This window comes from Panthera uncia (assembly GCF_023721935.1).
Source record: "Panthera uncia isolate 11264 chromosome B3 unlocalized genomic scaffold, Puncia_PCG_1.0 HiC_scaffold_1, whole genome shotgun sequence".
Lineage (NCBI taxonomy): Eukaryota > Metazoa > Chordata > Mammalia > Carnivora > Felidae > Panthera > Panthera uncia.
Genome location: NW_026057582.1, coordinates 114,263,372 through 114,276,371, shown reverse-complemented (window position 1 = coordinate 114,276,371; position 13,000 = coordinate 114,263,372). Strand labels below are relative to the sequence as shown.

General features: G+C 36.0%; 1 protein-coding gene across 5 annotated transcripts in view; it reads right to left on the bottom strand.

Moving 5' to 3' along the window:
- PEAK1 (pseudopodium enriched atypical kinase 1) overlaps positions 1–13,000 on the bottom strand; it is a 309,056-nt gene that overhangs the window by 211,063 nt on the left and 84,993 nt on the right. The window lies entirely within an intron of this gene.

Here is a 13,000-nt window from a genome sequence, read left to right as displayed (position 1 = left end):
AGTAACGGAGGGAGTAGAAGTGTAATCAGACACAACCGTGTGACAACTTCTCTGAGCTTCTGTGTCCTTATTCTAAAACTAGACCCAACTTAGTTTACAGGACTGCCATAATAATTAAAAAAATAATGGATGGAAAGCATCTATTAGCCCATGCCCCATAGTAGTGCTCAATAAATACATGGCAAATGTATGTGACCATGTGACTTATTCCTCAACATAACTTCAGCCTTAACAGCGATAGCCTTTCCTCCTTGCTTTATTGTCAACATATCCCTCATTTGTATTTAAGTCCCTTCTGATGACATTTCAGTTAAGAATTTCAAGTATGTATGCTTTTCCAAACTATTAGCTTCATTACACAATTCTGTTAGGAAGAAAACCTTCCATATTTTAACTATAGAAAAAAATCAGTTTTGCTATTTCACTGCTTTTCTGAAACCCTAGCACAGTAATAATATTTATGACACCGAGCACTAAAGTTTACGAAGCAGTAAATAGCTTTTGAGGCTGATTAAACACCTCTATTTCACTTCACATACTCCAGTACCATAGGCATTACTCCTTAATTAAATGCTTGCTTATGTTACGTAAGGACCTTTTCCGGTCCTACACCTTTCAATAAATATTAGACTGAGAAAGAAGGAAGAAAAGCTAAATTATTGGAGGAGATACTATTAATACTAAAACTTCTGTTCAAAGCTGGTCACCAAGACGACATCATGCACAAGTTTTAGTATTTAAAAAACAATTATCAAGGAGCACCTTGGCTGGCTCAGTTGGTAGGGCATGTGACTCGATCTCAGGGTTATAAGTTTGAGCCCCATATGTTGGGTGTACAGATTAAAAATAAAATCTTTAAAAAAAAAATCAAGGGACGCCTGGGTGGCTCAATCAGTAAAGCATCTGACTTCAGCTCAGGTCATGATCTCATGGTTCATGAGTTCGAGCCCCAATGTGGGCTTTGCACTGACAGTGTGGAGCCTGCTTGGGATCCTCTCTCTCCCTCTCTCTCTGCCCCTGTTCTGCTCTATCGCTCACACTCTCTCAAAGTAAATATATAAACTTTAAAAAAATAAAAATGAAAACCACCCAGAAAAAGCTGTCCTTTGGAAAGAGATCAATTCCATTTGAAATGTTGGAGTTCAGGTAAAATCATAAATATCCAGACAATGCTCCTTTTCAATTTTCGTTGAAAACAATTATAAAAAGTCATTTTATAATTTTCACTTGATATTAATTCAGCACTTGAGTGGCAAAAGATCAGAAAAGCACAAGTTCCTGTGTCATTACCAAAGATGAATGTGTCTTCTCTCATTTGTGTGGGTTTTCTCCCAGGGTAAGATAAAGGCAAAGTTAAAAGAGAAACCTTAGACATCCCTGACAAGTTATCTCAGGGCTTTGCAGTTCATAGGAAGTTCAGCTGCCACCACCACTTTTAACTCTCTTAATTCAGGCAGCAAGTGGTAAATCCGTAATTTTGCACAGATAGGAGGAATGACCTGTAAGGCTGCCACAAGTTATAATTCATAATAAAATGTGTGTTTTTCAGCAAGGGAATAAACATCTTTACAGCTCCAAAAAAAAATAACAGTCTGTAATGTCCTGAGTGGCAAAATGCTGGATACACTGTATTTATGAAATTGAGCAGCTTATCACAGATTGAAAATGATAGTGATATGCAAATGTAATGATGTAATAAAATGAAGGAAGTGGTCATTCATCAGATAAATCATCCCCTATACCAGCTTCTATTACCCAAATGTCCTCTGTCTCCACCCCCTATTTAATCCAAAAAAGTCTGGATAAATAACTTTTTCTGATCTGTAAGCTAAACACCAAATTGTATTTCACAGGTTCCCTCAACTAAGTTGTTCTTGTATATTTTGCATTTGCCATCAAACCTATCAACTAATTTCATTTGCAATCATCTTTATTATTTACACTAATAGAAAAGGGACAGAGTGGTAAATAATCCAAAACATTCAAAAATCAAAATTGCAGAAATTCAAAGAAGATGGTAAAAGAACTTTAAGCCATGATATAGAAGGAACTGAGACTATTCTTCCTGGAGAAAAGCTACCTAGAAAAGACATGATGGCTGTCTTTACATACAAAAGTTGTTATTCCACAGACAGTGCTAAGAATTAAAAGCCAGTGGATGAAAATTTTAAGGAGGCAGGTTTGAGTTCACTGTATGAAAGACAAGCTCTTACATGTGGGTGGCACAGAACACTCAGGAACAAACAACCCTGAATAGAGAGGTGGCTAGACTAAAACTAAATGGCCTCTAAAGCCTCTTTCCACTCTTGAGTCTATGACTTTGCACTATATGTTTAAAATCGGGACTAACTCTGGGTATTTGTCAGCAGATCATGAAATTACACAGAATTCTAAGTGTGAGGTCTGAGTCTGGGGGTTAGGGAAGTGAGGAACAGAATGCTCACCCTGAATCACTCTTTTTAAAGTCCCTTATGTTCCTAGTGTGGTCAGAGTACCCATTTAAGTACAGCTTCTATTACTCAGAACTTTTCTGAACAAAGTAAACAACTGTTAACTTTCTCTGTGGGTTCTGTACCAAAAATTGACAAACAAAACAAACAAAACTAAAAATTGGGAGAGAAAAATGGTTACACTGTAAAAAAAGATTTAGAGCCAAAGAATCTAGGGTGCTGACAAGACCTCTATTTAAGGAATTTATCAAGAAATCCAGACAGGACAAGAATCTAACGGAATGAGTGAAATGAGCAGTTTGTATACAAGGAATGAAACTTTTCCAGAGGAGTCAATGCAGAAAAGCTACTTTTAAAGATAGGAGCTACAATCATTTTTGAAAATTAAATTTAACTATATGCTCTCCACCTTGCTCAACTCCACAAGTTTATGCAGAATAAGTGAAACCTATAACAAAAAAGTCTGCTATAGATAGCTCTGGGTGGGGATATCCTGAGGAAGTGCTGAGAGTTGAAGGTATCTACATGATAAATGTTTCAGACAGGAGAAACCTGTGCAAAAGTCCAGAGATACTAGGGAGCAGAGCATGTTTAAAGAGTCAAAAGAAAACAAGTGAGGCTAGAAAAGTGGACACACAGGAACCAATGCATGCAGTACACTACAGGCCACATTAGGATTTAGTCTGTAGCCTAAGCTCATTGGTCAACCAGAGAAGAAGGATTTTTAAACACAGTGCCATAATGATCAGATGTGGAGTCTGAAAAGATCACTGGATACTGGGTAAAGCAGGTACTTTACAAGTTGCCAAAGCAGAAGCAGAAGGACCATTTAAATACATCATAATGATGACAGTCTAGAACAAAGTGTAAAGTTGATGGAAAGTATATGAATTCAAGAGGTATTTCAAGTTGTGAAACTGAATAAAGGAAACTTCGTTTAAAATTGAGTCTAGAGGCCAGAAGGAAGAGCTCTCCTTCCTATTACTCGTCACTAACTATAACCCAACAAGAAGAGACACACTTTGCATTCCCAACAAGAAACCTATTTTGCTGCTTCAACAGAAAGTGGAAAAATTTTCCTTGCCCAGCAACAAGCTCAGCCAGTAAGAAAACACAACTTAGCCAATGAGAAACTGTCAACACCCTGAACATACGCAGACTTTCCTTCAAAGCAGTCCCTCCCAACTTCCTCCTTTTCTCTATAAAGTAACATTCCTCTCTTTGGACATCCAGACTTGTCTAGGGTTTGTCATAACTTCCATATCACAAATTGTAATTCTTCTGCTATTCCTGAATAAACCCATTTTGCTGATAAAATAACTGGCTGTTTTATTGTTAAGGTCAACAAAATATAACAGCCAGTTATGTGACAACAGAGGTTGAGTATAGAGATCCTTGAGAATGATAGTGAGAATTAGGGAAGGTCTTCTGAAAGACCAGCTCTGTCTTTAAGGTTAAAAGGCATTGGAAGTACCAAGAATTTCAGGCTGAGGAAATGTTCTGAGATAAATAAGAACACAGTAAACTAAAGAAGAATTAGTTAAATGTTTGGAATGAAGTCAGGGGTGTGTCCTGCAGAGTGGTTTTGTGTGGGGACACTGCCATGAAACAACACTGGACAGCCAGGCAGGGTGAGACTCTGCAAGACTTTCAAGAGGAAAAATTTTGAACTTTATACTCGAAACAATGCAAAGCCAACATGTAATTTTACTGAAGAGAGAAACAAGATTTCATCTGCCTCTTAGAAAGACTGCTTTGCCTGTAGGGTGAGGAGAATGAATTGGAGGCATGGGGACTAGCATTGTAATGTTGTATATGAAAGGTTGTAATGTTGTATATGAGAGAAATTTCTAAGGGTCAGAACTAGTAGAGGAGTAAAGGAATTAAATAAGATGGGATAAAAAATATTTACAAGGTAAGAAAACAGGCTACCAAATGGTAAGCAAATGGATGTGGAGAGTTAGAGAAAAGTAAGGGACTAGGATCACGCTTGGGTTTCTGTCCTGGAACTAGCTAAACTGCCAAGCCAGTTTCAGATACAGAGAATGCAGTAAGATAAAGTGACAGATGATGAGTAATCATGACCAAGCAAATGACAAAGGTATACTACATTCTGTTTTTAATCATAGTCACTCATGTAATTATCCTGTTCTGCATATCATTATTAAAACTGGGGCCAGTAGGAACAGGGATGATATCAACAGAGTTCCTCTCTTTTTGCCCATACACATGGTAGGTCTTTAAATATTTCTTAAGTAAACTAATGGTAATTTTGCCAACCAAACTGATATCTGAATTGGCTAAGACTTTGTGCTCAGCTGCTGCAATTACCGAAAAACCAAGGAACAATAGCTAACACATGGGAGTTTACCTTATTTTAGAAGTCTGGAGCTGGGCAAACCAGGGATGGTTCAACCATATAGGTCACCAATGACATCACAAAACAAAGTCCCTTCTATCTCTCTACTGTGCATTCCCTAGCATCTGCTTTCATACTTATGCCGAACATTCAGGTATCAATTCCATTTTGACGGGACGAAGGCTGAAGAGCCCCAAAATATATCCCTCCAGGTTTTGACTTGATTTTGGAAAGAAACCCTTTCCCAGGAGGTTTGTATTTAGTATCTCTCTGGCCATCACTGTGTCACAAGGTCACCCCTGGCTGAAAGATGTCTAAGAAAGAAGGAAAGGACGGAAAGGTAGTAGGAAATGAATATTTAATGAGCTAACCTAAATCTGCCATGGTAAAATTCATATTTGGTTTACCAGAGATCTTAAGGGGAAAAAAAGGAGGGGGGGGGGACCAGAACTAAGAAAAAAAAATAGAGAAAAATATAATAGCACCCAAGATTTTGGTTTTTAATACTATCCTCCAATGAAAGGAAACAAGGCTCCTTGAAAAATGGGTGATTGTAGGTCTGTGACAGACAACACACAATAGGCCTAGAGCATCTTGTAGTGTCAGAAAATAAGGAAACACTTAGAAAACAAAAACAAACACAAAACCTTGTTGATGGAGTATGTCCAAGAGACAAGTGAAAGAGCTCCAGCCAAAGCTGGAATCATTTGAATAAAATATACTATTGGGTTAAAACCTAAAGGATAAATCTCCATGAGTTCATTCTCATGATTAAATACATAAATAAACTGGGGAGAAAAGACAAATCTCCTGTGCAGAAGAATTCCTAATAATTTATGTAAATACTCTACCCTCAAGGAAGTGAAGCATAACTCTGATTCTGTAAGTAGAGACTTTGCATAAAGACTTCCTTCTAAAGAGCAGTGTATGAAATGGAAGGAGTAAAGTAATTTACAATACAGAAGAAATCTGACAAACACCAACTACTTCAGCCAGGTAATCAAGGTTAATATCAACGTGATAATTCATGTTGATAGTAGGTACTTCTTGATATGATGTGATGAGGCTGGCACTTTACCTCTGTGGGCACTTTACCAAAAACCCACCACACTGCAGTATAATCATGAGATAAACATCAGATAAATTCCAAAAGAGGGATATTCTACAATATACCAGTACTTCTCAAAACTGTCAAAGACATCAGGGCGTCTGGGTGGCTCAGTCGGTTAAGTGTCCAACTTCAGCTCAGGTCATGATCTCGTGGTTTGTGGGTTCGAGCCCTGCGTCAGGCTCTGTGCTGACAGCTCAGAGCCTGGAACCTGCTTTGGGTTCTTTGTCTGCCCCTCTCTCTGCCCCTCCCCTGCTCACACTCTGTGTCTGTCTCTCAATAATAAATAAACGTTTAAAAAAAATGTAAAAAAAACCTGTCAAAGACATCAAAAATAAAGAAAATATAAGAAACTGTCACAGCCAAAAGGAAGCTAAAGAAACTTGAATAAACAATGGGTAGTTAATAATAATGTATCAATATTAAAATACCAACTGTAACAAATGTACCAAATTAATGTAAGATATGAATAGATGAAACTGTGTGTGTGGGGGAAGGTATATGTGTGTATTGGGGGGGGGGAGGCATATGGCAACTCTGTATCATCTTAATTTTTCTATAAAGCTAATACTACTCTTAAAAATTTTTGTTAAAAATATAGCAGCTACCTATAATGCCACCACAGTATTAATACACTGAGAAAGATTTTATTAGTTTTTTTCCCCTATGAGTATATGTATTTGTACATCAAACAGGTTTATGTTTTTTCTTTTTTTTATTTACTGCACCCACTTATTTTTTTTAAAGCTTTTAATTCTAGTTAGTTAATATACAGTGATATATTAGTTTCAGGTGTACAATATAGTGATTCAACACTTCTGGTTTTTCTTTTTATTTTAGTTACATGATAAATACATGTTCACTGTAGACAAATCAGAATGTAGATTTAAAAAAAAAAAAAAAAACTTCTGTAATGCTATACCAAAAAATTAAAAAAAAGGTTGCCATTGTGACATACAGCTTTCCAGCCATGTATGGGAATATCTAGCTGAGTTTCTATTCATCTATGCACTATTCTTTCATCAGTTACTTCCTAATCCATACATAACCATCCCTAGATTTCAGCTCAGAAGTCACTTTCTCTGGGAGCTCCTCCCTGGTTCCTAGTCCAGGCTGAGTGACCTGACAGGCACTTACTTGCACAGCTCTCTGTACTGCTTTTTCCTAGTCAATATCACATTTGTAATCAAATAGTCAATTGAGGAATTAATCATTACTAACGTCTATCTTCCCTCTAAAATGTAAGTTTCATGTATTATTTATTGCAGTTTCCCCAGCATGGTGCCTTGAACACAGCAGGCATTCAATGAGGAGTAACTGAGTAAATGAATGAATAGTACATGTACATAGTGAAGTAACCATATAGCTAGTAAAGTCATGTGTACAGACATGAAAAAATATTCAAGATACCTTAGTAAAAGAGAGGCAAAACAATGTGCACAGCGAATCCCTGGTTTGTTTTCATAATAATAACAAAAACTTAATGTATGCGTAAAAAAAAACATACAATAGTTCATAATAATTAACTTTAGGGGGGAGATTTCTGTAGGTTTTCACTTTCTAGTGTATGTATTTTTATCACATTTCCACTTTTAATAAGTATGCATTATTTTTATAAATAGAAAAACAAAGATAAAATACGCATTCATTATAGACAAGATGGAAAATAAAGACAAGTTCTTTTTTTTAAAAAAAAACCAAAATCTCTAATTGTCAATCTCATTATACCAGACATAACCATAGGTTACATTTGTACCTTACATATTTATTTTGGTTTGACATGGTATAGAAAAATTTGTATTTTGACTTTATGTCTCATTTCATCCACATAATCATCCCTTCAGATAGACAACCCGTGGCCACAAAGGAAGTAGCACAAACGGGGTGATTGGATGATGAGCGTGTGACACTCTTGCACTCCCATTAGCCCTAACAGTTCAGCAAGAAATGGTCAAAGTTGAGATTTCTTATGTATCATGTAATAGGTGAATTCAAATATAATGGCTCTATAAATGTGAATTCACCACTTTTATAATACTTTAAAAGTTGTTGATATAGACAAATATTTATTGTGGCCTTAAGGAAAAACATTAATAATGATACAAAAAAATAGAATAACTATTGATACATGTAATCAACTTGGATAGATATCAAGAGAATTGAACTGGGTGGAAAAAAGCCAATCTCAAAGGTTGTACTATATGATTCCGTTTATATAAAATTCTCAAAAAGACAAAATTTCAGAGATGGATAGCAGATTAGTGGTTGCCATGGATGAGGAATAGGGGTGAGGACTGGGAATGACTATAAAGTGGTAAGTAGGAAGGAGCTCTTTGGGGGTATGGAACAGTATTGTATTGTATCCTAACTATGGTGGCAATTAGCCAAATCTACATATATGATAAAATTACACAGGACCACACACACACACACACACACACACACACACACACATGCATACACACAAAAGCATGTAAAACTGGTGAAATCTGAATAAGGTTGGTGGACTGTACCAACATCAATTTCCTGATTTTGTTATTGTACTACAGTTTTGTAAGATGTTACCATTGGAGAAAACAGCGTGAAAAGGACACAGCAACCCTCTATACCATTTAGGCAACTTCTTATATTTATTTTGAAATTAAAGTTCTTTGAAATGGACAAAAAGGCAGCTGGTAAATGATACCAAAACAAACAAACACCTCATAATTTACCCTTGTCAGAAACCCTTTATATTAGGTTTTCACGAACTTTCAATACAGAGTAACAACTAAATGGAAAGGCATATGAATACTACAGGGGGTAATTTCTAACAGAGCTGTCCAACAACAGAATGGGAACTCAGGGAGGTAGTCAGCCCCCCACTGGAGGTATCTGGACAAAGATGGGAGGATTTTCTGACAAGGGATATGGTAAGAATGACTTTTTACTTTACATGTGGGAGTAAATCCCTACTCTACTCTAAAGCCCCTTTATGGATTTGGCAAACACATGGTGTAAGTAACACAAATCCTACTCCATCCCTTCCCAACTTGTGATCATGTCAGACATTATTAGACTGTACCACTCCTTCACAAATGTCCCCGCAAGCCTCCTAGTTGTCAACAGGTTCTCCAGGCAGTTACTACCAAGCAGTCTGAGTTGGCACCTCCTAACAATGTGGTCAACATTCTGTAAACTCTATGATGATGGCAAAACTATAAACTTTAACTCAAAAGGAAAGCTTTGCAGAACCTTGCACTAGAACCAAGAAGACTAATAACATAGATTCCAGCGAAGACTGCCTCCAACTCAGCAATAATCATAATCATTATGATAATGCTTTGAAATTTAATAGTCACTCTGATCTAATGACGAATATCACTCAAAATAAATTAGACTTACCTTTTAAACTACTCTTACAGAAAAGGTGAGGAATATTCTTGGTCTACATCAGGGGAAATTCTAGCACATGGAGTGAGCAATAATTTGCCCCAAATACAGTTAAAAACAAAAAAGCATACCCAAGTACCACTTACGAAACTCAAGGCTTTGAATCTTTTGAGTGGTCTACAAACACCTTTAATTTCAAAAGTAGTATAATAAAGAAAATCTCAAATAGAAAAAATAAGTGTATACTTAATAATAATTAAAACTATTATCTCTGAAGTAATCAAAAAGTTAATAACCAATTTTGAAAGTTCCTAAATGAAAGTAAAGGGAATCAAAACTGGCTGTAATTTCCAAAAAGGAAACTTTTGTTGGATACACATAGCATTCTAGGAGTAGCTCATGATACTAATGGAAAAGAGCATGCCAGCTCATAAACAGAACTAAAGCACAGAGAGATAAAAGGTTCTTTGAAGTGTTTCATTTTTTATAAGATGTTTTAAAGAATAAGAAAGGATAATACCAACCACTTCAACTAGCCAAGAAATGAAATAAAAACAGCAAATGTGTATCTCCTATAGGCCTCTGTTTTCTAATTTTTTGCATCATCAAAGCCCTCTCAAGTAAGTTCTGTTGCACAAGGCTATTTGTCCTAATGTTATGGACTTTCCAACACCAAATTTATAGATGCACCCAATTAGAGCAGAGCAAACTGACTGCCATTGGTAGTACCACTACAGAGGGCCCTTTACTCTTTCCTTATTTACTTTCTTTATTTGCAAAATGGGAAGTTGCTCCCAATAGAAAATATCTTTAGAAGGTTAGCTATAAAGCAGCACCAATATAGGAGGTTTTGTTATGATAACCAAAATGCCTCTTTGTAACAAAAATATTCTCATGTCTTATGACATATTTTGATTTTACTCTTGGTTATCATCATTGAAATTGCTGATACATGGTGTAAGAAATAAGAAGAGTTTCTGAAAGATTCTCCTAAGAAGGAATGGCTGCCTCCCTCAGCCATGTGGTGACTTTTGGCTTTCTGACCTTGGTCTCTCTTTATTCCCTAGTGTCATTGCAACCAAGAGAAATCACCTGCTACAAAAGCTGGTAATAAAATGTCTACCCCTATCATATGGCAATTATTCACACAGCTCTCTCTCCCATGGTCTTCTTCAAGAATAAAACACTTCATCTCATGCATTATATCCCTAGTGTTGCATGATGCTTGCACAAAGTAGGCCCTGGGGAAATGTTTATTAAAACATTCAATAATCACTGCAAAACCCTCTGAAGAACAACTCTACTGTTTACTAGAATTTTATTTTTCAAGTTTTTCTAGACAAATAAAACAGCAGCACCCAACAATTTGTGCTTTGTCTCTCTGCAGTTCATTATTTTTCATATCCAAGAGTCAAACAACCTTATCTAGACCAGCTAAGTTGAGCCTCCTTTGTTTCGAAGAATAGATTAAGATAAAAAAAAAAAAAACCCGTTACAAATATAAGGTAATATGAATGTAACACAAAATTAGCACTAATTATAATTGTAAAAAATAAACCATAACTGTAGACTAAAACTAACTTCTATAATTTAGAAATCTAATGCAATATAGTTTGAATCTATTAAATTTCTAAATTGTAAGAGAAATATGATCTCAGGGTGCCTGGGTGACTCAGTAGGTTAAGTAACCAACTCTTGATTTTGGCTCAGGTCATGATCTCGCGGTTTGAGATCAAGCCCCACATTCAGCTGGAGCTGTCACTGGGAACCTGCTTAGGATTCTCTCTTCTCTCTCTCTCTCTCTCTCTGTCCCTCCCCTGGCTCATGTGCTCTGTCTCTGTCTCTCTCAAAATAAATAATTAAAAAAAGAATTTGATCTCAAAATATTCCCTATAGACTATAACAGATAAAATCTCCCCATTTGCTCTGCCATTCCAGCCTTCTATGTTGAACACTTAACATCCTCCTCCTGTTTCCCTGTCCCCCATCTCTACCCAGAGTCATCTTTGGATTTTAGAGAAAATGACATAATGAACTTCACCATTATGACCAATTATCTTTGATAAAGGGATTCTCTGAAACATCAATAACACTTCCAACTACTCTTATCAAAAACCACACAATTCTGGGTCTTGGCAATCTTTTAAATAGAGGGGTAAACACAGAACTTTTAAACTAAGAGAAATAAAAGGACAGAATATCTCTAATAGTAACAGAAATGTCAGAACCATTTCAAAACAAAGTCATACCTAGTTCATTAAAATGAAAATTAAACTACACTTTCTTCTGGCATAAATGGAATGTAGGGCTGGGTATGTTCTGGGACTCCCTCTCTCCTTGTTTCAAATTATACTTCCCATATGATGACAGCATTCTCTGAACTCTGGGAATATTTCCCTCATCATAGAAACTTCCTGGCTGGTAATCTAGGAGAAAAAAAAATCATTCTTGGCTTCTGGATCCAATATCCTAGCAATGGTGGGAGGACTACTCCCTAAGATGTCAAGATGGTTCTGAATCTGATAGTACCTCATTTACCCCTAAACACGGAATCAATCAGGGTTTATTATATTCCTGATATTATTCTGTTTAGGAAGCAGCCTGACTTGTGAGATGTATAAAAAAAATTAGCAGTGACAAATGAGCTCATACTTTAGGCAGACAAAAGAAAAATTATTTCTTGTACTGTATTTTGAAAATCCTCAGAAATTAAGTGTACCAAGGCAGAATAATCCTAATCTTCAGAATATGCAAAGAAAATCCAAACACTTTTGATGGGACTCTTTGTTTTACGTAATAATTAATAATACCATTAGACAAATTATATTTTAAAAAGGTAAGAAATAAGTAACCAGGATTTTAGAAATAAGAAAATAACCAAATATTTTCATACTAAAAAGTGTTCTTAAACGATTACTAACACAGTGGTAAAATGTTTATATTGATTTTTAATAATTACAGAATCAAATATTTGGATGTTAAGTTAAACTAGTCCCTGTACTCATCAGAATACTGTTCTAAATTAAGTAAATCATTGTTGGGGCAAAGATATGTTTAAAATGAAACCAGTTAAATAAAGAAACAACCCAATGAATCACTGTAAATTCCTATGCCAACAAGATGAAAAAAATCAAACTTGGCTCTAATGTACTCCAAACATCTGTCTGCATTTCTTTAACATTCATATTCCTCATAAGTAAGAGGCAGATAATTATGAAACAAGTTCCTTTTTATAACATATGTATAAATATATGTGACAACTGACCACTTTTAAAAACATTTTGGAACATTATGTCAATAATAACAAAATACACTAAGACCATAATTAAATATTCCTAATTAACAAAAAAGAAATACTAAGTATAGATAGCTGTTAGTTCCTCTTATGTGAACCCTGATAAACTAAAACACCACATCAACTTTAAAAAAAATTCAAACACTTGTTAGATTTTCCTTTTGATATAATCAGAATCATTGTAAAGATTCTGTTTTAAGGAGAAAAACTGCAATGTTATTACAAAAACCAAAGGACTAAACTTAAGGAAGGTACTCACACTTGGAAGATTTAAGAATTGATGAGCACATTATGGAAGTAGGAATAGCACATGTGGTGGGGGGGAGGGCAACGAGGAGTGGAGGAGAAGGAGGAGGAGGGGGAGGAGGAGGAGGGGGAGGAGGGGGGGGAGGAGGGGGAGGAGGAGGGGGAGGAGG